Genomic DNA, 27417 nt, shown 5'->3' with positions numbered 1-27417 from the left:
ACATTTAATATGAGAAATGAACAGCAATCACTAGACATCCCTTTAAAAATTGGACAAGAGCTTGTGTTGCATCTATGACTTAAGAGTTTACTTAATGAACATTTTGTTTTATTTTTTCTCTGTTGTCCTTCATAAACTTTTAGAGGGAACAGGAAATTTAAAGTGTTATACTTTGGTATAGAGAGCTCATATTACTTATACATAAGTTGAGAACACAAATTACTAAAAATAAAGCACCAGTTTTGTTTCAGAACAACACGTAGTCTCTCAGCAGAAATACAATACACAAATAACAACAATACTCACTATAAGGATCCTGGTACAACATAGTGTTGACAATTTAGTCTCTAGAGCCAGATGGTCCAGGTTTAGTTGGCAACTCTGTCAATCACAAGTTTGGTACTATTGGGCAAGTTATTTCATGTTTCTGATCTTCATTATCTTCATTGTAAAACAATTGTAGTATGTTCAAGTATTTAATGAGAAAATCAATTAAAAATGCTTAACAATTCACTATTACTCAAGACATATTAGAAGAAATTTAGAGTACAAAATGGAGAGGATCAAAGTATAATTATCACTGTTGAGAGATACAGGAGGTAGCAATTGAACTGGGCCAAAGAATTTTTAATTTTTGACAGGTGCAGACCATCATTCTAGGCAACATGTTCCAAGACTTGAAGGCAGGAGAACTGGCAATGGAGACTGCAGCTTACTCAGAATATGGAGGTCATGTGAGGAAACACTGGGAAATAGGGTTGAAAATATAGATAAAGGTCAGGGTGTAGAAGTCTTTATCTGCCAATCTGTCTCTAAGAGTACTCAATTACAGCTATCTCTTAGATATTGGACTGCTCCACAGATTTTCCAATCACAAAACCTTTACAATATTAAATAGATTTAAAGTCCTACTTAATATCGGGTATTAAACACAAATACTCAGAAATAATCATTAATTGTCTCCGGATGCATGTATGTATGCATGTGCACGTGTGTGTGTGTGTGTGTGTGTGTGTGTGTGTGTGAGAGAGAGAGAGAGAGAGAGAGAGAGAGAGAGAGAGAGACTCTTTGAAGCAAACATATAGTAGAATTGTTTGGTGAATATTGCCAATGCAACAATATTATGAAGACCATCAGCTACCTTGGCTACATTTTGTGGAAAGGCAGATGACTGTTGAAACCTCTGATGAATGGTTAAGTCAGTAGGCCATGGCAAGCTTTTGTTGCATTTTGTATAAATGCTCTTATCGTTGATTTGCCCTTTTCTCTGTCCACAGAACTACAAAGAAAGGTAAAAATGGATAAGGATGTAATATAGATAATGTTCCTCTTTGCTATCAAGATGCACAAAGCAAGAAAAACAGTAAACTGAAAACAAAACAAAAAAACCTGTCTTCTCACAATTGACTCTGTAAGCTAGTCTTTGCAGGGGTTAAGAACATCCAGATGTATTGGCCTGGGATATCAGGTTTCCAGTGATCTAAATCTAAATAACTCATGTCAATAAACCCTTATGGAACATCTGTTATAAACCAATTGCCATGCTGGGTTTTGGTGGAGAGGACCAGAAGGGCAAAATTGAGAAAAGGCATCTTCTTGGCCCTCTATGAACTCATCAGGTACAATGATAAGTGTTAACAATAGCTCCAGTGGACACAGGTATCAGTGGCAGGGCAGAAACAGATCATGGGTTCACAGAGTGAAACCTAAGTTAAAATTTGAAGAATAGTTAGGACGTTTATAGTCTGAAATGTTTCCCATACTGAGACTATTTCAAGAAACTATCTAATGTGAAAGTTCTTTCAGTCAGAAAAGAAAGATTAAGAAAAGATTTAAAACCAGAGAAATTCATGTTTATTGAGAATATAGAGATAACATGATCCTTTTGATTACAAGTTCATTCTATACATTGTCTTATTTCAGCTTCATGACTGTGTGTGAAATGAAGATTATTTGTGTCCATCATTCAAAAAGGTAAGATTACAAGCTTGCATGAGACAGCAGGGAATTGGACTCAAGTTTTATCTATTTTCTAAGTCATGCTCTTATCAGTAGTTTCCAGCAGTCTCAGAAGGATAAAGGGAAGGTGTGAGGGATGGGACTGTGGGGGAGGGTATCAAGCAGAAATGTGAAAGTCACTGCTGGAAGACCACAGGGAGGGGGTTGGCTTTGGAAAGGATAGAGATTCTGGAAGCATCCTGCCTGGGGTGCATTCTTGATATACTTTTGTCTCTTGAGTAATTCTCAGTAAGTGATTTTACCTTTGTGATCCTCATTTTTGTCTTCTATAAAGTCAAGGTGATAATATTAAAAGTATGTCAAAAGGCTATTGTGAGAATTAAATAAGAAATATAAAATACTATCAGAGTACCTGTAACCTTTTTAGAGAGTAATAAATAGCAGTCACCATTATCCTTATTAAAATCATATCCCTTTTGTTATAACTCATTTAAGGTGTAATAAATAATAGAGCTTATACTAGGCTTAGTGTTGCCTTAGAAAACTGAAATGTGAAATAGAATCAGGTGAGAAATCCTAAGATGATTTGAAACCCCAGTATGCCTAGATTCTTAGAAATGAAGTTGACTGTATGCTATTTGTTGTGCCAGAAATCAGAAGAGCTTTCTCATTAATAGCACAGCATGATTCCTACACCCAGTTACACCATATATTTAATTCTTCCTTGTAGTGCAGTTCTTTTAGAGTGTGGTTATAGCTAATTATGTAAATATATTTTGCCTCAACCCTACCCTTGCTTAACTAAAATCTCCCTAGGGGCATGGACTGGGCTGAATTCATCTTGGCACACACCTTCATGTTTGGTACATAGCAGATCTTTAACAGACATTTGCATAATTAGTGCCCTCTTGGGTGAATGGAGAAATTATAAAATTTTAGAAAATTTCTCAAGGGTCTCATCATACTTTTCACTGATATATATTTCTTTATCCTCCATAAATAATTCTAGAAATCTTTATAAAATAGTAATATAAGTTCCCTCAACTCCTGCTGGGCAGCTTTTAATTCTAAATTGTAGAGAGGTATCCAGAGCTTCTCATTTCGTCCTGGAAAAATATGGAAGTTGTTTTCATAGTTCAAAAACTTTATGCATAACTTTGGTCACCTTTTAAGTGAGAGGACTTAAGTGTACTTTTATATCTCAACTAAACTACAGGTAGATTCCCCAACATCAATGATCTTATTATTGAATACAGGAAAATTATCAGTAGAGTTTATTTTTTTAACAGTGAAATAAAAATATGCATAAAGAGTTGTGAGAGGAAGAAAACAAGATTTGAGAATGTGGATTTTATTATTTTTGCTCTTCGTGACTGAATAGATTGTATTTTGAAAAAATATATAAAGTGCCATTTTTAACAAAGTATTTTCACAATACTTCATCTAATCCTTTGTCAGAATTATGAGATAAGAGACTTTTATTATTTTCACATTACAGCAGAGATTCAAAAGTATTATACAGTTTTATATAATCTTAGTGTACTCTTGAAAATAGGTGGCAATGATGACTAATTAATATTAGCAAATTCACAATAATACCTGTGCTGAGAACCTTTGACATAACAGAATGTCAATTTATTTTACTGTTCAATAATTTATTTTGAACATTCACTCCTTACATTGGTGGTATATCAATTTTCTGAGATTATATTAAAAGGTTGTTATGTTCTGATAGTAATTAATGTATTGTAAGTTTTAAAAGGAATAGAAATTATATCTATTTCTAATGCTACATATATCTATTTCATAGTGCTACATTCTGGCACTATGACAGGTCCCATTTTAGAGTAAACAACTATAATTCCATAAAGATAATGGTCCATTCTATTCTGTCTTCTGGACCATTTGAGAAATTTGTCTTTATGGTAAACTGCCCATCCTAAAGCCTGCTCAATGGTAGAAAATGCTGTAAAATAATATTTTGTGTAAAATAATGATTTTAAAATATTTTTTTAGTTGTAAATGGATCTTTCATTTTATTTATTTATTTATATGTGGTGCTAATGATCAAATCCAGGGCCTCACACATACCAGGTAAGTGCTCTATTTTAATGGAAACTTTTATTGAATTTAAAATAGTGATTTCAGAATAAAAGCTAAATAATGTTAGTGTTTAGCCCTTGAAATATCAATTTCACTGATTTTAAACTTTTCATTGAAATTAATGTTGAAATTGATTATAGGAAATTTAATATTAATTAAATTTGATATTTTAATTTCAGCTATCATTTTAAAAATTTTATTAAAAACTATGCACATAGGAATCAGATCAGAGAGGTTGTTGTCTGAAGCAAATAATAAAACTCCTGTTTCAAACTACTTTAAACTATTAGGGAATTTATGATCTCACTGTGCTTTTATATAGGTTGTAAAAACAAACTAAATTATGCGTTACCCTTTATCCATATCCCTTGTGATTTGACTTTGTAGTTCCTTCCACAAGTAGGTGATATCTGTTGCCCTACCTCTTAAATGTATTTATTTATTTGGCTAAAATAACGTGGCAGAAATGAAACTGTGCTTGTTTCAATTCTAGATTTCTTATTATTCAAAATCTCTTCTTGCTTTCTTGGGAGTTCTGCCACTGCTCTGTGAACAAGTTTAATGTTTTGGAGCAGGTCCCCAACACCTGCACTGTACATGAAGCTGCCAATGTTGACATTTGCCAGGGCCTTTGCAAATGAAGCAGGCCTGAAAGGTTCAACATTTGCAACAGCTGCATAATGAGGTCATTGATATTGTCCATTGTTAGACTCACCTCATTATCATACAGAATGGGAACAGAGTAGATGAAGGTGATCTCAGAGAATGAGGCCATGCTATGGGCCAGTGTGGGGCTAATGCTACTCATTGGATGAAGTGAGATTCTGACCCCAATGCAAACTTAGTTTCCTTAGAGCCATGAGGAAAGTAAGAAAAGGGGGGGGGGGGGGGGTTGTTCTTTTTTGACATCTAATTGACCTAGAACCATTTAATGAAAATGCCACTCTTTCTCTAGTGAACTTCAGTATCCTTTCTGTGATACATCAAATAATTGTGTATATGCATTTCTTTCCATATCTCCTCTCTGATTCAGTTTTCTATCTTAACTATGTATCATTCTGTCATAACTATCTCCCCACTCACTCCCTGTTAGTAAGACTCACCTTCCACTAGTGACAATAAAACAATGTTTTCAATGCTGCTAAATATTCCCAGAGTGAAGGCAGTCATTTCTCATTTAAAACTACTATTCTAAACTAATATCCTGTATGAAAGGGCAAATTTTCAGCTCCCTTCTTCTTCAAAGTTAAACTCTTTTGAGAACTTTTAATTTTGTAGAAGCTTTAGGATTGATTTACAATTCTTTTGTGATTTTGTTTTGGACCACATTCAGCCTACAGATCAGTTCAGCAAGAACTGGCATGTATCCTATATTTCATGTTTTAATTTATGAATAGGGTATATTCTTTTATTTGCTTAGATCACAAATAATTTTTATTGGTGGTGTTTAAAGGTTTCACTGTAGAGTTTGTAAGTATTAGATTTATTTCTAGGTATTTAATATTTTTGATGCCACTTAAAATTTTTATTTTTGCAATTTTGTTTCTATTTGTCTTTCACTGATATATAGATATATATTTGATTTATATATGCAATTGATTTTGTGAATATAAAAACCTTAGGAAGTTTATTTCTTAATTCTAATAGATTTTCCCTAAATTTCAACATATGTAATCATCCTGTAGCATATAATGACAATTTCATTTACTTCTCTCTAATCTATATGTCATCTGCTTTTTATTTGCCTTGTTGCTCTGACAGGAATCTTTATTGAGATGTTGAATTAAAATGGTAATATATATATATTAATCAGCATTATTTTCTTTCTTGGCTTGAAGAAAAGCTTTCAGTACTCAACATTAAAGATGTGTGCCATAGACATTTTATAGATCATACTTTCCAGATTAAATAGTTTTTTTTATTATTTCACATTTGTAAAAGTTTTTGTTATGATTTTTACTTGTAGGCTTTCCCAATAGACCTTATTAAATGTTATTTTTTTTCAAATTAATCAAGATAACCATATGCCTTCCTTTTTTATGTAACTTGATTTAATGAATTATTCATTAAATGATTTTAGAAGTTTATGCTTGGTTTCTTACTATTAATGAATTTCTCTTTCCCTATATTTTTGAATTTGTTTGAATACTATTTTATGTATTATATTTTCATCTATGTTTCTAAGGTCTATATTAGTTCTTTCTTTTAATGCTCGATTCTCTTTCTTTCTTTTTTTTGTTGAGTCTTACTAATCTTGTAAAATTACTTGGAAACTGTTTTTCTTATTTTTTTATGTGCTCTAGAAACTTTGTATTAGGTTGAGTGATTATTTCCAAATATTTGTAAAATTTCACCAATGAAGCTATTGGGGCTTGAGGTTTACTTTATGGGAAGAATTTTAATTCTAGATTTAATATCTTTATTAACACTTAAAGAACATTCAGATTTATGTAGTTTCATTTCATTCATTTTATTAGGATGGTTTGCCCCTCCTTACTTTGAATCATGTTTAGATTTCTCACATCAAACCAACAAAGCTCCCCATTCATCCCACAAACTTATTCTATTTGCTTCTCTCTACAGATACATTCTCAAAAGAATCATCTATACTGCCTCTATTTGATTTCCACTCCACTTGATGAGACATTGCCCTGAACAGTTTTTGTAAATGTCATAAATGACATACATATGGCTAAATCCCACAGGCATTTTAGTTAGTACTCATGTATTCAGGCAAATACTTAAAAAGAGCAAATTACTTTTTTGAATAACTCTCTTCTCTTTCATTCCACGACTCAATACTTTCATTTTTTTTCTTCCTATTTGGAAATTCTTCACTCAATTGGTTTTTGCTTAATTTCCTCAACCAGGAAATTAAATTGGTGAGGGTCCTTACAGGAACTTTATTTTTTTAACCTCCACATAATCTCTCTATAATTAAGTTCTTGTACAATTAGAGTTTTAGTTATCACCTATTGTTGATTACTTAGAAATGTATGTCTCTAATCCAGAATTCCTCAACTCTAGCACTATTGGTGCTTTGGGTCAGGGGGTTCTTTGTTGTGGTGAAAAACCTTGGGCACTGTAGTAGGTATGCCAGTGTCCCAGGCCTCTGCTCACTAGATGCCAGTAGCCTCCCCACTCACTCCCTATTAGTAAGACTTACCTTTACTAGTGACAATAAAACAATGTTTTCAATGCTGCTAAATATTCTAGAGTGAAGGCAATCATTTTTCATTTAAAACTACTGTTCTAAACTAATAACCTCTGAGTATCATATACATATATCTTACTGTATATTTAATGCTTCATATTTGATGCCTCAAAAACTATGAAATCAACTTAAGAAAAATCAATTTTATAAATTTCTTCTTAAATAGAATAAGCTCCTTGGCAGATATTTTTGTCTTTCTATTTTACTAATTTTTGTGTACCTAGAATATCTGGGAGGTGTTCAATAAATATGGATTCAAAAGCACTTGTTGACTAGCTGCAGAGAAAGTCCTCAGGACATTCAGAAATGCAATCATAACCTTGAAATTTCTCAATGGAGGTCAATTGTTTTGTCATTTTAAGGCTACATTTGATCTTGAAGAACAGAGAGTGACTCAGCATACGTACAGTGTCCAAGGTGGTTATCAAACAGACCAAGTATTTTTTGGAGGGGAGGGGGAAGGAGAGGACTGACTGTGGCAACAGGTTTTGCTTTTTGTAGCTCAGAAATTTAAAAAATAGCTCTGAGAGAGAAAATGAATTTAACAGGGATGGAATAACTGAAATAATGAACTATCTCCCAGAAAGAGTATTCTAAAGACTGTTCATTATATGTAGGTGTGCATGTGTGTGTATGTATGTGTGTGCATGAAGAGAGAGAAAGCATGACAAAAATAAAGATATTTTTATTAAATTAATGCTAAATGCTTAAAGTAATAAGTAATTTAAAAAGTCCATAATTTTGTGATTGACAGTTTATATACATTCAATATACAGTGGATTATTAGTGTTTGCACTCTTAGTGTGGCATGGAATTCAGTTTCAGCAATAAAAATAGGTTGATCAAATATTTCTCATTACTTAAATATTCTGTTTTTATGTCTTTTACTTGTATGTTTGAGTCACATCAATTTTATAAATTTCTTCCTAAATAGAATAAGCTCCTTGGCAGATATTATTTTTGTCTTTTATTCTTGTGTATTATTATTGTATCTTGGAGTCATGATACAAATGTTCCTAGCAACTATTAATATTCTGTCTTTAATTTATTAGTTGGTTATCTAATTAATTTAATATTTTTAATTATTTACGTATTGACAAGGCAAAATTTTCTTGTGTGAAATATTAAAACATTAACAATGAACAGAAAATTTCCATTTCATTTTTTAGAACTCTCAGTCTCACTGCTGATTCAAGTGATCAGAGGATTGTTAAGGGATTGTTAAGTATTTACCAGATCATTTACTCTGCATAATTTGTCTATCTATACCCTTTTAAAATCATGATTTTTAACTTAATATTACAAAGTTTTGACATGCATAGATTTAGCTTATTGTTTAAATTTATTACAGAGTCATTATATGGATATATCATATAGGCTGTAACTTGTCTACATATTTTCTTAAATATGTGCTTTTTGATGTGCTTTTAATTTTTTACCATTATAAGTATTGTTAAAATGTATTAGGGTTCTGCAGAAGAACAGAACCAATGGGAGGTATGATTATAAAAAGGGGATTTATTAGATTGCCTTAACACAACCAGAAGGTGCAACTCTCTGCAGGCTGGAGAGTTGGAGAAACCTGAGAACAAGAGGGATCAACAATGCTATACAAGTCCACTACTGAAGGCTTTTGGAAGCTCCCTGGAGAAGCATTGGCAGAGCCTGCATTGGAAGAGTGAGGGAGTGAGAGTCTGATATCCTCAGGTGCTCATAGCAGCAATCTAAAACCCCTTCAAGAAGAATTGAGCTTGTGTCTGTTGCTGCTCCCTTGTTCTTCCAACTTTTGTTCCATTCAAGCCTCCAACCTGTTGGATGGTGCTGCCCATACTTAGGGAGTCTCTATTTCAGTTTGCTATCCCCCATGTCAATAATTCCTAGACAAACCCTTATTGATACAACCTCATTGACACACCCAGAAACCTCTTAATCTTCAGCATCTCTTAATGCAATCAAATTGGTGATTCAAATGAACTATTACACTAAAATGACACCCAATTTTGTATATTTTTGTGTGCATGTGATTATTTGTGCAACAGATATTTCTGTGGTTCATTTTCCATCAAAATTATAAATGTTTTACATGTTAATATAGACTCAAATTAGAATTTAGAACTCTTGATATTTTTTCTTATAGCACAAGGCCTAAAGCTGGTCTCTCTGTATTCTTGTCTTGTTAGATATCTAAAGAAGCAAGACTGTCCTTTATTTCACATCCTGTCCCTGAGGTTTCTGTCTCTTACCAATAAGCCCAGTGTTCTTACCACTTTTGAATCTCTGGATTCTTTCCAATTGATCTCTCCATCTGAAACCACATTAGGCTCCTGAAATCATTTTTACCTCTAGGTCCAAGCTCTCATAATACAAATCATTTTCCCCTCTAGATCCAGGCTCTCATAATACCCCTCCTGATTGCTTTTACACGTATCTATATTAATTAGAACTTATTTTGTTTACACATTATTAAAGGACATAATTTGGTGTGACAATCAAATGACCCTGCTTATGAAACCAAACTAGACCCATTTTGCTTGCTGTGCAGGATGCCAATCATTGGAACAACTGGAAAACAGGAGTTTTGCAGAAGACAGTTTATTTTTAAGGCAGCTAAGCATGAAGATGGTAGAACCAAGTTTTAGATTTGTCTTCCAGAGAATAAGGTTTGAGAATATTTATAGGATAAACAAGAGGGTTGTCTGAAGGGTGTGAAGAGGTGATTAGAGGTGAAACCCTCAGTGGGAGGTACACACAAAATCCTCTTCATGATTCTTCCTGGGATGTCTGTTCAGAAAATGCCAGCATATGCATGATCTGAGGGTGAAGTTTCTGACCTCCTGACATTAAAAAGTCACCCATTAGGTACTTTCTCAAGCCTAAATGAAGAGTCAGTGGTTTTAACAAAAGTGCTTTCAAGTCCCCGAAAAATAACCTAGGCAACTGTTATCATCATGACCCACATATCAGACAGGTTATCGATAGCAAAGCTAGTGGGAAGCTGGTAATATTTTGCTCAGCAGCATTACCTCCAAAACTAATAAATTTTAAAGTCAGCTAAAAACAAGTAAGTACAAACAGAAACTAGAGTATTACTAGAATTTCCCCCCGTTTCACCAATGTCAGCATTATGCTAGAAATCACCATTCATCCATCAAATTAAGCCATGTCCATGTATACTATAATGAATTCCACTTATATATGCAAATATAGTGCACTAACTAAAATGATAATAATAATAATGGTAATAATGGAAGGGATATCAGTAAAGTAGGGCAAGTAGATCAAGGAGAGGAATTTAGAGAGGGAAAAGGTAGGTACTGGGGAATGAGATTGACCAAATTACGTTATGTGCATGTATGAATATATCATACTGAATCTCGCCACTATGTATAATTATAATGCATAAATAAAAATGTTTTTTTTTAATAAATAAGAAAAAAAAATCCCCACATAGTCTAAGATTCTGAGGGAACAGAGCAAGCTGGCCATGTGGGGTGCGTACTTCCCCTAGAGGAATAAAGTAGAATTTGTGCTACTTAGGATGTCCTAACTTCTAGAGAGGAAGGTCAAAAGTGAGTCACACACACTCTGCCTTTTTTTTTTCATGTTAACCAATCGTGCAAGTTAACTACCATCTCAGAGTAAAGTAAGTAAGAGTGCAGAGAAAGGCCAGATACTGTGTTAAGTGAGATCTCACTAAGTTAAAAGAAATTTATATTTCTTCTAAGCCAATGAGTGTTTATTTTCAGACATTATTCACATGTGTAGCTGTTAGTGCTGGTTGTCATCTAAGTCCTGTGTGTCAGTGGTCTAGCCTGGGCTTCTTTCCTGTGGTCTGGGTTCTAAATCAGTGAGTCAGAGTGGGCAAGCCCTAATGAGCAAACACATTTTAAGTCACTGGTGTCATATTGACTAATGCTCCAATGATAGGCCCAGTAAATGTGGGAAGGAATAACACAAGTTTTTAATAATCTACACAATAGGGATGTCTCATTATTAATATGAACTATTTCAGTGATTAAATTTCCAGGGAGAATTTAAAGTAACAACAAAGAATGATTAAATGACCATGACTTGGTGATTAAAAATTTAAAGAAATTAAAGTCCAGAATTTTTAAAGACAAAGTTCAATACTCTTGTCTTTGTAAATTGAAAGTGAAGAAAATAAACTTTCAAACTTGCTTTGCTATTCCATTTCAATCAAAATCATCTCCCGCAGATGTCTAGTCCAAACATGGTCTCCCCTATCACTAAAACCTGACTTCTTTCCACTATAGGTATTTTTAATTACACAGCATCTTAAAAATTGTTTGTCTCTGCGTCCTATTTTTAAGGCATCTGAGAGTTCAGAAAACACATAAAATTTACCACTATCAGCTCTATGCCCATAAAATTTCAGAAACAAGCACTTGTCTAACCCTAAGTGTAACATTCCAAAACAAAATGCTTCTCTTGTAAGCCACTTCAGACTACAGTTTTGGTCCTGTTATTTTGGCAAATATTCAACCAGAGAGTCAGTAGTGATTGTAGGAAGAATAGCTGACTAAGCAAATCTTGGTTTCAACATCACCAGTCTATGTCAATTACATCAGGTGTCCATGGCCTGTGGGAAAAAAATTCTCATCAGCGATTTCATGCTGGCATTACGTGTGTACACTGCCTACAGGGAAAGCCACCTGCTTGTATTGTCCCTTTTCTCTGTAAGTGGCTGTTGAAGGTACAGAGTTCAACAAATCTGGATCTGCACTGAGTATGGGCATATCTGATAATTAAGCTTCTATTCTCTTTTATGTTACCACATTTTTGTTTTATGTCATTGTGGCCACAGTCTCTGGTACTGAATAAGAAGTCATGTTTCTATAAACTGGTTTAATATATATATATATATATATATATATATATATATATATATATATATATATATATAATATAAAATCATCTAAAGGTGATGCTAACACACTGGACTCCAAAGGGTGTAGCCAAGATCACTCAGATAAACTAACTAAAAAAGAACCAACTTCAAGTTGTACTGGGAGGAAGAATGTTAGTACTACCCTTTAAATGATTATCTTTCTCCAGTTTCCTACTAAATTGTCTGTCATGAATTCAACTCAAAACAGTATGGAAAAACAGTATGGAAAGAATATAATTTAGGGTGGCTGATCTAGCAGTACCTGTGAATACTATGCATAGAGCCAACACACTAGTGCTCTGTAGTTATATAGAACTCTGCTGTCTGTAAAATTTAAAGCAGCCACCCATAGATGTGATTGAGAACACAGTAAAACCAGTCAAGTTTTCTCACTATGTATAAAAGCTTCTATATTCCATGACTCTTTTGAAGTAAGCCTTATGGCAACAGAAAATAAAACAAACAGCCAGACATTTTGAATCCAGTAAGCTGATGTAAAAGGTAATTTTGTCTGGGTCAAGTAAGATGACTCACACACAAATCTTCACTGAATTTTTGTAGTGTCTTCATGTGACATTAAACAGTTGGAAGGAAATCACTGAATTGTAAAGAGCATCAGCAAGGTGTAGGCACCTCCAACTGAAGCTCTCAAACATCAGAATGTACCGGTCACCTACACCAAAGTTTCCGTTCACTATATAACCTGGGGTCACATCAGGTAGGTCCACAAAGGCAGGTGCCCATTTTCTACATTCCCAACAGTAGCATGCAGAGTTTTGGTTTGAGGTTTTCAAAACCTATTAAGTGACATACTCCTTTCCTTTCTGAATTCAGAACCAATTGAACAAGAAGGCACAGCCATTAAGCAGCTGTAAATGAATAGCCAGATTTACTAACTGATGGAAAATAGAAAAAAAAAAAAGACTAAAAAATGTGGCAGTATATATACAGGGAAAAAATCCTCTCTTAATTAAACATTCTTTTTAAACCAGGAATCCTTTTCAATAAGAGAAACCGAGTTAGTCTCTCATACTGTTAAACTTAGAACATGGCAGAGCAGAGAATACATTTGTTCAGTTAACATGCTGGCTCTGCAGAGTACCCTAATAAAACCAAACATGCTATTACTTCTCCAAAGAGGACAGTCCTTGAGTGTAATGACATAGGAGCAAAATGAGAGGCAAGACCATTGATTTTGCTGCTGTGCTCCAATGAGATCATTCCTGAGTTTCTGACATCAGATCTCTATATCTTTCCTATCTCCACTGCTATCCAAGACCTTGGTGATTACCTCCAAATTAAAAAAGAACCAGTAAACATTTTTCTTTCTTTTCTTTTCTTTTTCTTTTACTTTATACAGTATTGATTTAGTTACTTGCAACAAAATAAGCCCATCCATACCTTTTGCTTATTCACTTTTGTTCTGTTTGTATTTATTTCTTTATGTTCTGTTTGTATTTATTTCTTTAACCCACTTGGAAATATCTTTAACAAATAAGGTTCTCAGTTCATATTTTTCAAGTAGACCAACAATTTTCTTATCACTACTTCTTAATGTCACAATTCTATAAAGGATTTTAAAGAAATATACTACTGGTAAACATGTTCAAAATTTAGTATCTGGAATGATGTAATTGAAGATGTAGAAAACAGGTTTGTGCCTGAGAATTTAACTAAAGCTCGTGAATCAGAACAGGACTCCAAGAAAATGTAAAGCTGTCTAGAAGAAAGGGTTGTTTTTTTTTTTTTTTTCCCAGACCAGCAGAATGTGAGTAAAAATCTTCAATGAATTAAACATTTAAATAAAAATTATGATTCAGATGAAGGCTTGTTTGGTCATACAGAGTAGAAAAAGCAGATAATTGAAGCAGATAGAAGCAGCATCTAGTCATATACTGGTAACAGACCAGGAAATTTTGTCATTAGAAAAAGCGTTTCTGCTCCCAAAGGTGAGGTGGTCTCTTTGGTAGGGAAACCCTACCGATCAGTGCCCAAGAAAGTTGAGACAAAAACTTTCAAATCTTTCTAATATTTTATAAGAACATATAATAATAAGATTCTCGAACTTCATATTATTAAACTGAGATTGTTCTAATCATAACAACTTATGATTTTCAGAATGACTCCTCTGTTGTCTTCCCTCTGGGAGAAAATTTATTGATCAGGTGGTCTTTGACTACTCTCATTCTTTGATAGAGTGATTTTTTAAAATTATGAATACAATGGGATTCTTATTATGACTTGTTTTTCCATAATATGTAGCGAGAAGGTGCTGATCATGTTCATAAAAAGTTTAAAGTTCATTGTAAATTGATACTGCTTTCTGAACGTTAACCTCCCCGTACTCTGTGTGCTAGTTACAAAACAGGTGCATGAAATTCTAATTGAAGAGCTATCTTGTGAGAAATGCTCAAATTCAGTTATAATCTCCTATGAAAATATTAAATTAGAATATATATATATATATATATATATATATATATAAAATTCATACACACATAAACACACATATACTGAACTACTTTTTGCTTCATTGATATCTCTTAAATTTGTAATTTATGATTTTATAATAAATAACTTAGGCATATCTATTTGCTTATAAAGAAATAGAACAATTACAAAATTATATGAAAATTTGACAAAAATATTGGTGTATTATGATACTATTGAGAAAATGATGATTAGTTATGTATAGTTTGATTTACTTAAATTATTTTACTTAAATTGTTTTTAAATTATTTTTGGCAAGAATTTAACCCCTAAAAATTAATTTAGTAAAATGATACTACGTATAACTAATCATCAGTCTCTCAAGATTTTTATAAGGAAATGAAAAAATGAAATATCTCATTAATTCCAGTTCTATTGTTTAGCTCTCTGAGTGAAGATAAACTGTGAAATTTCAGTTTCTTTTTATTTGCCTTGAAAATGTTATTTAAAGATATTATAAGATCATGAATGGTGGATTGTGTTATGAGACTTTTTAACTGATTGTTATTGGTGATATGCTAGAAAGCAGTCAAATTTTGCCTATTTAAATTAAATCTAAAATACTTCACTCTTGTTTATACCTAAGTATTTTTAGTTTTCAGGTGTTCACATGCATATAGATTCAGTTACTCATTTGGTTAGTGGTACCTGAATTTCATATGTTATTTCATTGTTTAAAATTTCCAAAGTATTATGCATACTAAAATAATAAAGGAACAGCAGTGGTTAAACTAGGCATTTTAAAATTGCTATTTAAATATAATTATCTATAATATTTTATTACTTTTATGTTTTCTTTGATGAAATATCTCTACGTAATACCTTCAATGATATTTCATTGATCTATGAATAAACTAAGAGGCCTGTAGAATTTTAATGAAAAGTTACAATATCAGAGAATTACTTTTCCTTTTATCAAATGTTATGTCAACAACATTTTGAAACATTTTATGTTGAAAAGCATCTTTAAACATATAAAAAATTATATAACAGTGTTGTGAAGCAGCATGTACCGATAGCTTGGAGAAATATAATCACTTTGCCATATTTGATTTGCTTATTATGTGTATTATTTTAATCAAATCCAAACCAAATAGTACTTTGCCCCTGAATTCTCTAGATGAGGCTCTGGAAAAAATCTGATACATAATCATAGCAAAAATTTGCTTATAAAATATAATTAACAATACTTTTTTTCAGGAAAATTTCCCTGCCATACATATGACTTCTTAATAGTTGACTTTTAAAACAGAATCCAAATATGGTTCACACTTTAAATTATTTCTAAGTCTTAGATATTATATATATCTAAGACTATATATATACACTAAGATATGTATTATATATATATATATTATATATATAATATATCTCACTAACTGTGCTTAGATAAAATAAAACCAACTTGTTAGAATCCTTGTAGAGTTATTCTTGATATAATATTTTCTCTGTTAATGAATGCTAATCATCACTCAATCCACCACTCAATCAACAAACAGGTCTACTGGGGATTAAAGACTCAAAGTGGTAGCCAAAGATTTTAAACAAGTAGGATATAATGGAAAATCTTCATAAGTTCAAAGTAATGATTCAGCTACAAAGATGAGAAATGTAAAAGTGTTAAATCCAGAGTTCATTTTAAGAATTCTGATTGTCAAGTAATAACATTGTTTTACTCACAGAGAAGTTATTTCCAGTGAAAATATGCCAATTATCTTGTTTCCATGGTAAATATTGCATTATTGAGAGTAAATTGTGTTAAATTTTTTTTTTAAAAAGTGAAAGAAAAATGAAAAATGTAAGATCTTAGCATTATAATACAACCTACTGTGAGACATTTCAAGAAAAGAAAATTTCAGACCAATACCACCTAGGAATGTATGATTTAAATCCCCTACCCCCAAAAGACAGGTAGAAGCTGAAGAACATTTTAATTTACAAATTATTAAAAAGTGCAGTTTATTCTAACAATGTATGTTTGATATAATAGGTAATGAAATGATGCAGTTCAATATAGGATCTCATCAAAGAAGAAATATTATATGGTAATCTCAATAGATGAAGATAAAAGTAGGAAAGGGAAGCACAATCGTCATATCTGAGAAAATAAAAGGTTTTACCTTATTTTTTATCATTCCATAATAGACTTAACATTTAACACTAGTCACAAGTTTTAAATACGTTCCCACTTTTCTATCATGAAAGTTCAAGAAATTTATGTATTTGCTTAATTTATATAAAGCAATAAATAGCATGTTAAGGAAAGACAGGAACTAAACCAGAGATGTTGTTAGCATAATAATGTTTCCCCTGATAAGCTTGTTGGTTGATTGCCTTGAGCATATACCATGAAATTCTAGATCTGTTATTATAATGGAGATTTAAATGATTAGAGAGGTCAATGCTAAAATTTTCTATGACTGTGCTTATCAAATATATTTTTTTTTAAATCTTAAAGAATCCTATGTACTTTTTCAGATATGCTGATGGATGTGCCTGAATTAGAAAGTCTAAGCATATTAACAGTACTTGCAATTAGACTTTAGTTTTACTCTAAGAAATGCAGAAAGACATTTTGGTAGTATATTTTGACAATAATCATGATTTTTGTTAGGCTCTGAAATACCTTTCTTACCACTTAACTGTTGTACTTATCCACTTCTGAAAAGTCTGAATTAACCATTCATCAAGAGTTGATGAGAGAGTAGAGAGGTATTGAAAATCATCATCTTTTTTGTAGCCCTGACTTCTCTAACTAGGCTCATTTGGTATTCTTTTCTGCAAAGCAATCATGAAATCTCAGTGCCATGCAATATTCAGACCTTTGGATTGGCTGAAGTTCATCTAACCAAGTTCAGCTTCACCCTGTGCTGGATACTTTGGCTCTGCTTATCACTGTCAGCAATCTAGCTGGGCAGCTCTGCTCCTGGAATCTTGTGTGACCAGTAAGCTAAGTATGTTGTTCTCAGCATAAGGACAAAGCACAAGAGAACAAGTGCAAACAAATAAGGCTCATTAAAATATAGGCTCAGAAATGGCATTTGTTCAAGATTCAGAAAGTCATGGGTTCAATGCTTTCTCTCATAGAGAAGATAGAGAAAAATAAGAGGAAAAAAATGTGTATAGGAATTGGGTGGGGAATCCCATGAAAACAGAGGGAGATCAGTGGAGTAGGGGAAGGAGATAAAGGGGGAGGGAAGAGGGACAAGAAAAGGGAGGAACAGTGGAATGAAATTGACCAAATCATGTTATGTACATATATGAATATATCACAGTGCAACAATTACAGAACTTTATATATATATATATGTATATACATATATATACAATTACAAAACAACAAATGTTTTATATATATATATATATATATATTTATGCATATATACTTATATATTATATATTTTCTATATTATATATATATATATCCCAATATATATATATATATATATATATATATATATATATATATATATATCTCCAATATATATATCCCAATTACAAAACATAAATAAATAGTAGGGAGATCAGTAGTGTTAGTTAGCATAAAATGACTGATCCAGGTACAAACTTCACAGATCAGCAAAGCTTTTATCCAGCAGTGGAGTCATGTATCTGATGGACCCACTTTTCTGATAGAAAATGAGCCACTGGTCAAAGGAGAAATCTGTTTTTATATATGTTACATTAAGAGGTGACTTAATTATTGACAAAGCTTGTCAGTTTGGGCACTCAGCAAACAGGTGTGTGAGAATTTGAAATGTGTTTATTCTGGACAGTGTTTTTACTTGGGGAAGAATGGAGTGTTTGGGGTAAGTGTTCAGTGCTTGTCTCTTTCCCTTCAGGGTCCCATTGTACTTTCACTGGGAAATGATTTATTTGGGGAATAATCAAGTCTTTGGCTTCCTCCCAAAGACTGCCTTCTAGGCTGGATGGATATCTCCTTCCCAGGGATTGTCCCATCACTGGGAAAGAACGTATTGGGAAAAGATCAGTGTTATCAATGTATTGCCTTCTTTCTCACTGCCTCTTTCCAGGCCATACTGTTTGGGGGTTTGTCATTTTTCATATCTTACAAGTAAAGTAAGGCTCATTAAAATATAGGCTCAGAAATGGCATTTCTGAACAGGGGAACAGGAAGAGGGAATGGAAACTAAAATGGAACAAAGTTTTCCATGCACATATGATTATGTCAAAATAAATCTCACTATTATGTATAGCACTGATGCACTAATAAAAACAATAAAAAATATTTTACATTGGGGAGGGGATGTATTTTGTTTGCTGTCTCATTTTGTCTGGAGTAAGCACAAGGCTGACTCTTAATAATTATCTATTGATAAACTAAATGCACACCATTTTGTACCCCCAGCTAACAATAACAGCAAAAAAAAAAAAAAAAAAAAAAAAAAAAAGAAAGAAAAAGAAAAGAAATGAAAAAAAGAAAGGAAGGGAATGTTTTACTTCTACCCATTTTCTTTTGGCTAAAACGAGTCATGTGATCAAAGCAAAAGTCCAGGAACAGAGAATCATTCTCTTTTTAAAATGCAGCCATGGCATGAGTGTGAAGAATAAGGTTAATAATTTTATTTGAGAAAATTAGAAAGTCAATTCCCTAATAACACACTATTTTTCCAAATTTTTTTATTTAAAATGCATGTCTCTAGGAATGCTTTTTGGAGATGAGCCACTTAAAGAACATAAGCTCAAATAACACATATGCTTTCTATATTTTGCCCTATTTAAATTTACTACCATTGTCAGTCCAAATTGAAGTCCTAACTCTATTGCTAAGTAACCTCCATGATTTAACACAGTAGTCCTCAAATGATAACATGCATCAGAGTCACCTAATGGTCTTGTTAAAATACAGAAAGCTGGACTCAGTTCCAAGAGCTGATTCATTGGTTTACACAGGGCTTATACAGATAAGACAAAGTACCATGCTCTAGAAATCTAAGAAGCAAATCATTAATAACTATGTGATACTAGTTAGTTTCTGTCTTTGCAGAGACCAGGATTCCTTTTAATTTTCTTTTTTTTCAATTTTGAAGGTAGATGTTTTCCTGACCCTGTTCTACTTACTCCATCTTTTTTTCACAGACATCAATAAATCTGAGGGTAATTTACAAGTGGTGGTTCTCAAGCCTTCGTGAATATCAAGTACTTTTGTTTGCTTCATCAGCTAACTGAGCAAATTTAAAAGAAGGACTCTACTTCCATATTAATTAAAAGCTTCTAGTATTTAAATGCATCAATTGAAATGTGATTCAGTTCAGCCCATAATTTCCCACTTGGACATTCTCAGCTAAATAAGAATACAAGAAAAGTTCTCAACTAGTATTTATAGTCTTTAGTGAATTCCATAATATAGAAGACATTGACCACCACAGATCACTGGGGATACATGGTAAAAATCATTCATTCCTTCAGGTCCATTAAAAGATAAATGGCAAAAAGCAGAGCTGATGAGAATGGTCATTTTCAAAAAGAAGTGTGGAAGTACAGACTGAAGATTATGGACATGGCAATGGACTAGGTTTACATCTTATTATTAATGTTGCTCAAGTACTAAGAAACAAAAAAAAAACAAGAGTCATCAGGGTCCAACATAACTCTGAATTAGCAATGTTTTTTAAAATTAACATTTTAAAATCTTCTTTGTGTAACATGATGAGATCTAATTATTAAGAGACTATAAAAGAGGGGCTGGAGTTGTGGCTTAGTGGTAGCACAATAGCCTAGCATGTATGAAGCACTGGGTTCGATCCTCAGCACCACATAAAAATAAATAAATAAAGGTATTGTGTCCATCGACAAGAATAGCAAATTTTATCCAATATATATAACCTAGTAGTTGGAAATATGTGCTCAAGGTCATAGACCAACTCAGCAAGAGAGATGGGACTAAAATAGTTGATTTGTGAGTCCATCATTCCAAGACTCATAAACTGAGAAAAATTTCCATCCTTCTTCTTTTGTTGAAAAAAAAATGAAGGTTATTTAAAAAATTAATGCCAGAAGAATCATTAATCAATCATGCTAATAAAAATAGGGTCCATTTTCTTTTTGCTTGTTTTGTTGTAAACATTATTAGTATAGTTATTCATAAAAGTATCTGGTTTTTCTTGTTTTAGTATTGCTTTCATTCTCTGATTTATTACTGCTGCAAGAATTTTCAGAATGCTCAAAATTAGTGTTAAAAATTGTAATTTGTATTTATAAGACAAACCCATCCATCTGGAAAAAAAATATGATTCTTGGTAATCTTTGATTAACATTTGCCTTCTCCCTTTTTCTAGCCTCTGGTAACTGCCATTCCATTTTCTACTTCTGGGTTCAACTTTTTAAAATTTCTCATGTATGTGAAATCATGTGATACTGTCTTTCTGTGCTTGACTTCTTACATTGTCCTCTAGATACAGCAAATAATAGGTGAATAGGGTTCATTGTATGCATGTTTTAGCCTGTTCCTGCTGCTGTAAGGAAATATTACAAACTCAGTAATTTATAAGTAAAACACATTTGTTTCTTATAATTTTGGAGGTTGTGAAGTTCATGTCAAGGACATGGGAGGTATTTTAGCTTTTTGGTTAGGGCCTGTTCCTTTGGTGATGTCTTCTCTTAAAATAGAAAGAGGAAAGGAAATAATACCAGGTGAAGCATCTTTGATAAGAGTAGTAATTCCATTCCTAAGGTTGAAACTATCATGATTTAATTACATCCCCAAAGGTCCCACTTCTTAATACCACATTGGTAATGAAGTTTCACTATAAGAATTTTGGAGGACATATTCAGATCATAAATATTTATATTAATATATATATATATATATATATATATATATAATTTATTCATCTATTGAAATATGCATATGAATATGTATAATTATTTTCAATTAAAAATAAGATATATTTTTAAAACCATAATGTTTTTTTTTTCAAATAACATGGATAAAACTACCATACTTATGCTCCAGCTTTGGAATAATAAAAGAAAAATACTATTTTTTATAGTTGAAAGGAAATAGTTAAGATCTAAAATTAGACACTAAAATGCATTAAAGGTATTCAATACTATTAATTTATACATACAAAACCCACAAAGGAAAAAATAACTTACTCATGATCACACAATCACATGATCAATTTGTACTTTCCTTGGGACTCACTCATGATCTGCTTCATGAATTAAATTTAACAAAAAGTCACTTGATACTTTTTCTAACCTCAAACCAGTAAGGGATGCAAATATATAATGAGAAGACCCTTTAGCTAGAGCCTACTGTATAGTAGACAAGTTAATACACAAACAAGTGACACTTTTGTGTCCTTTCACAGTGAATACTACAATGATTTAGTCATTTTTTTTCTGCTATAACTCAAAGATCTGACAAGAATAATTGTAGAAGAGGAAAAGTTTATTTGCAGGTTCACAGTTTCAGAGGTCTCAGTCCACAGACACCAGGCTCCATTCCTCAGGGCTCAAGGTGAGGCTGGACATCATGGTGGAAGAGTGTGATGGAAGAAAATGGCTCACATGATGATCAGGAAGAAGAGAGAGAGACTCCACTGACCAGATACAAAATGTATATCCCAAAGGCATGCCCCCAGGGACCCACCTCCTCCAGTCATATCCTACCTACCTTCAGTTATCACAATTAATCTCATGGGGGAATAATTCACTGACTGGGTTAAGACTGTCATAACCCAATCATTTATCCTCTGAACCTTCTTGCATTGTCTCATGAGCTTTTGGGAGACACCTCACATCGAAACCATAACAGAAAATGTACTACAATGGTCAAAGAATGCGTTACTTGAATGAAAATGTAAATGGTATTTATTTGCTAGGTATGTAATTGAGGTAGTCTAGGAAATAAGAAAGAACATGCTTTTGAGATACTTTAAATATACATCAGATTTGGAGAGACCATGAGCAGAACTACAGAGGTAAAACTTTGGAACATGTACAGAAAAGGAAATATGTTCACCTGTTTGTGAAATATGACTTGTGTGTAAAAGACTAGTGGTGAGTAGACTTTAAAATTAAATGAAAGATATGTTGTATCTAATTTAATGCTTAAAGCTGTTTGGAGTTCATGAAGTCAATCACTTGCATCTCTCCAAATCTCTGGTTTCATTACTATATTTAGAAATTGGGCTCAGTAAATCTACTTATGCATTCTAATCTACTCATTTGTTTTTTTCTTTAGATTTTCACCTTAATATTTAAAGCAATTTAGAATACAGTCAGCTGATAGGAATTCTGCAAAATGTATTAGGTTAGGTTATGAAAATACAGGGATACATACAATATGTCTCCATTCCTTCCAAAGAATCTGCAAATGTAAGAGCTAGTGTTTGCGAGCAAATGTCTAAGATATAATTTTTTTAAAAAAAACTAAAATATAGCTTTGTATAGGCAATTGAAAAACTGTTGATTTTTCCCAAGGGACTTCCCAGATAATGTTGTATCTAATTTAATGCTTAAAGAAGGAAGAGGATTCTTCCAGGTGGGCAAAAGGGAGGAAGAACATTCTAACACATTGACTGCATGACCAATGTGATTCTGCAACCTGTACACTCAGAAAAATGAGAAATTATATCCCATCTGATTCAATTGTATGATATGTCAAGGTCATTGTACTGTCCTGTGTAACTAAATAAAATGACAACAACAACAAAAAAGAGTCTATGGAGAGGCTGCATGTAACTGGGACATCCAATCATCATGATTTTAAGTATTTAAATACTGTTGGAGAAGAAGGGAGATGGTAGATCGTGTATTCTTCCTTATCCCAAAGACTCTTTTTCCTCTTTAAACTCCTGAGGGGGAAAAATGTATGAGGAAGTGAAGCGAAGACCAGTAAATGCATACATCTCATCAGCTAATCCTTCAACTTCGAACCCTAGCACTCCATTGAGCTCTCTTGTATTAAATACATCAAATGGTCCCTTTATCTGGACTAGAGATCAGTAAGTTTTCCTTCTGAGTATGTTTAAACTAGAATTTTAGAATTTGCCAATGAAATATCATCGCTGCTTTTACCAAAGGAATGGATGCAGAGAGCCTAAAAATGACCCTACTGCTCACAACTCAACATTGAACTGGCTAACACAGCCCAGCCCAGAACTTCTCAGGCAGGGGCGTGTGCCTTAAGACTGGATGGGTGCAAAGGAGGAAGAGAGGATCATCAAAGGTAAAGTCTGGTTTGCTAGGAATCCAGGGCTCTTAGTGTAGCTACATGAGATAGGAAACTGAAAACAATGTAGCTGACAATCTTTGGATTTCATCTGTTCTGTACTTACTCTGAAATGATCAGATTGTATTTTATTAATTTTTATCTGAAACAAATTTATTATGAAATATCTCAGAAGAATGGGAGAAGGACAGAGGGGTAGGGCAGAGGGAGTGTCCCAGGGAGAACAGCCTCTGATGTCTTCTGCAAGTAGGGGCAGAGGGGCTTCCTGATGTCCAGGTGGATGCAGAAATGCTCTCCACTAAAACCCAGGCAGAGAAACCTAAGGTAGTTTACACAGGTTTCTCCTGCAGCTGTTCAGAGTCCACATGACCAATGCCTATGCAAGGTGTCAAGATCCACAGAGCACAAGGTCCTCTGGCTGTGCGCTGGATTAGTCTGGTCACCTCCCCCTTCATTGGAGCCACACTGAATCTAGCAGGTTTCTGCTCCCTTACATTGGAGCCACCTTACTTCTGACACATGGCATGCATCAGCACAGTTGTTGGAACAGGTAGCAATCCTCCCAGTCACCCACTTCCAGAACCTTCTGTTGGCATAGCGTTGCCCAGAGTCAGTCTAGGAGGCTAAATCAGATGTGAGGGTTCTTGCAGGTGGGTAGCGGAAATGGATGGCAGGCTGGCTGGCCTTTCTGCCCTGACTATTGGGCCTTCTCAGGAAGCAGAGGCTCACAGGGTAAGGGGAAGGGGTGAAGAGCAGGCTCACTGGGACACATCTTTGGGAGGATAGGGGAACCAGAAAGATCCAAGGGGCATGGATGAGGCTTAACCCTGGGAGGCACATGCAGCCTGTCCCTGGCTTTCCTGGTGCTCCAGTATAAGGTAAGTAGCCATGGATGCATTGAACTTTCTCTTGGCCAGAGACACCCCGGTCTGGCATAGATCATAATCCTTATGTAACATTATTGTCAGTATTTCGGGGTCTGGGTGATTGGGGAAGGACTCACCATAATCATGGGGTAAATACTGCTCACCTTGCATCAGCCATGGGTGCTGAAGGATCTGCTTGGCTGTGGGCTGCTTCATGGGATACAGGGTCAGTATTGGCAGATGTGAATTTGTGCTGACACAGAAACACAGGGAGGGACGCAGTAGGTTCCAAGCAGGATCTGCCTCAGCATCTCCTTAGCAGTGGGTCCGATAAATGGATGCCTCTCTGTCAACATAAAATACAGAATGACACCCAGGCTCCAGATGTACACTAGGGACCCCTCATAAACTTGCCTCAGGATAGTTTTGGGGGCAAAGTGTGAGAGAGTGCCTCAGATCTCGTGCAGTTTCTGCCCTGGCGTGACTGTGGTGCTGAAGCCAGTCAATAAGATTGATGTGGCCTCTGGCATCCACCATTATATTCTCTGGCTTCAGGTCTTGGTGCATGATGCCTTTGTCATGGCAGTAACCCACAGCACTCACTATCTGCCAGAAAAGTCTGCAGGCCTCTTTCTCCTGCATGCCACCTGTGGAGTGTGGTCCAACAGCTATCTCCCACCTGTGAGCTCCATCACCATGTAGATATTTCTGTGGGTCTCAACAACCTGAATGAACCGAATCACATTGGGATGCTCTAGGCTCCTCATCATGTCTGGTTCAGAGAGGATTGGGAATTTCTGCACTGTCTTTGGTGGGACTTTCACTGCCACCTCTGTCCCATTGGGGTTGATGGCAGGCTAGTTTTATGTGGCCAAACCTGCCATGCCTAATATCCTTCAGGGACTCATACTGGTTTCTCAAGACTGCCTTCTTGTAGGAGCTGGGCCCCTGCCACACTACACTAGTTTCACTACTTTGGCTATACATCCTAAACAAGAACATCACCCAAGGATGCTAGCTAAAACAAACAAACAAACAAAAACAAAACAAAACAAAACAAAAACACCCCCCCCCAAACAAAACAAAACAAAAACAAAAACAAAAAAGCCCCAAAACAACAAATCCAAATCAAAAACACAAACAAAACAAACCACAACCCAAAACAAAGAACCAATATCCAAAGGACCACCAAACACACTAACTATCTAAGAGTCCGACAGGTCACCACCAAGAGCTCCTGTACTTATGGGCAAAATCCCTTCTTGTACTTATGGACAAAACCCCAGCTGTGGTCATTCTTTTATATACCTGCTCTTTGAAACTTACTCACAAGTCCAGTTATGCCTGGCAATAACTCCCAGTGGTCATCTCCCTTTTGGGCCTCCAGAACTGCTTCTATTTGCAAATTAGGAATAAAGAAGAACTCCAGACTTTTTTTTTTTTTTTTTTGCTTTAGTGGGTTATGGAGACTGATATTTACTTGTTCAGAAATTAATATTTGTATGGAACTTCAATGTACTTTTCATTCTCAGCCTCAAAATCTGTAATAACTTTTTGCTTTGAAAGACCACAACAATATCTACACTCAAGGTATTCAATTCCTTTTTCTTCTAAATTGGAGTAATTGGTGTCAAAAAGATGGTGATACTGTTGGGAATTTCCCTAAGAACTCCCCAGGCCTTTCAGATATGGCGGCAGGTGAATTGCCAATGGGAAGATAACAAGTTGTTTTGAAAATTTTCTAATTGGTCCTCCCGTCTTCTGTGCTCGTGAACAGTTCATGATCCCCGTGAATCTTATGCAGGGTGGACGTGCGAGCACCATAGGTGATGACCTGACCTTTACTATGCTTGGCCCCGGGAGCTTCCTGGTTTAAGATAACTGACTTTCATTCTCTATATAAACTAGCACCAGCTTGCAATAAAGTACTTCATCTTTGTCACTGCTATCTGTGTGTGTGCATTTTAATCTCCGATGACGAACTTTGGCTTTTCAGATACTGCAACAAAATGCTCTGTTCCGTAAGACATCATAGAACGATGTTTTAACACCTGTGGGGATGAGAAGGAGACATAAAAGTTCATCATAATTTCTCTATATAGTCCTATACATGACGCATACATGTTGCATTGTGACACCACTAACTGAGGGGGACTGATGTACAAGAACAACATTTTCTGGTACTGAAGCGATGCTGCTATAGGTTCACACCAGAGTTATTTCTCTGGCTCATGGGAATGTTCAGGGGAACTGCACAGAAATACCTGTTAAACATACCTAAAATTAAAGGGATGGAAATTCAAATATTTCATGTGAAAAATCAATTAGATAGGAAAGAAGATAATCATTAATGGTTACAAGGCACAGGGCATCAGCAGCTTGCCCTGCCTTCCTTATATGGACACAAGGCCCACCGAATGAGCAGCCCATCCTACTTTCCTTGTAAAGGCAAAAGTCCCACTGAATCAGCAGCCAGCCCTCCTCTCCTTATGAGGACACACCAGTCACCCTAAAACAACAGCTTTCCCTATTCCCTTATAACCCCGTCTTAGGTAATTACATCGTAGTACTGCCAACTCTGAAAAGAAGGCCTTATTCGGGGGTGAGAGATTAGAATTTATACAAATGCTTTACAAGATATAATTTAACCCATAACATTCTCTATTCTTATTTT

This window comes from Marmota flaviventris, chromosome 8, assembly GCF_047511675.1.
Source record: "Marmota flaviventris isolate mMarFla1 chromosome 8, mMarFla1.hap1, whole genome shotgun sequence".
Taxonomy (NCBI): Eukaryota; Metazoa; Chordata; class Mammalia; order Rodentia; family Sciuridae; genus Marmota; species Marmota flaviventris.
Note: the sequence above shows the minus strand (reverse complement) of the source record.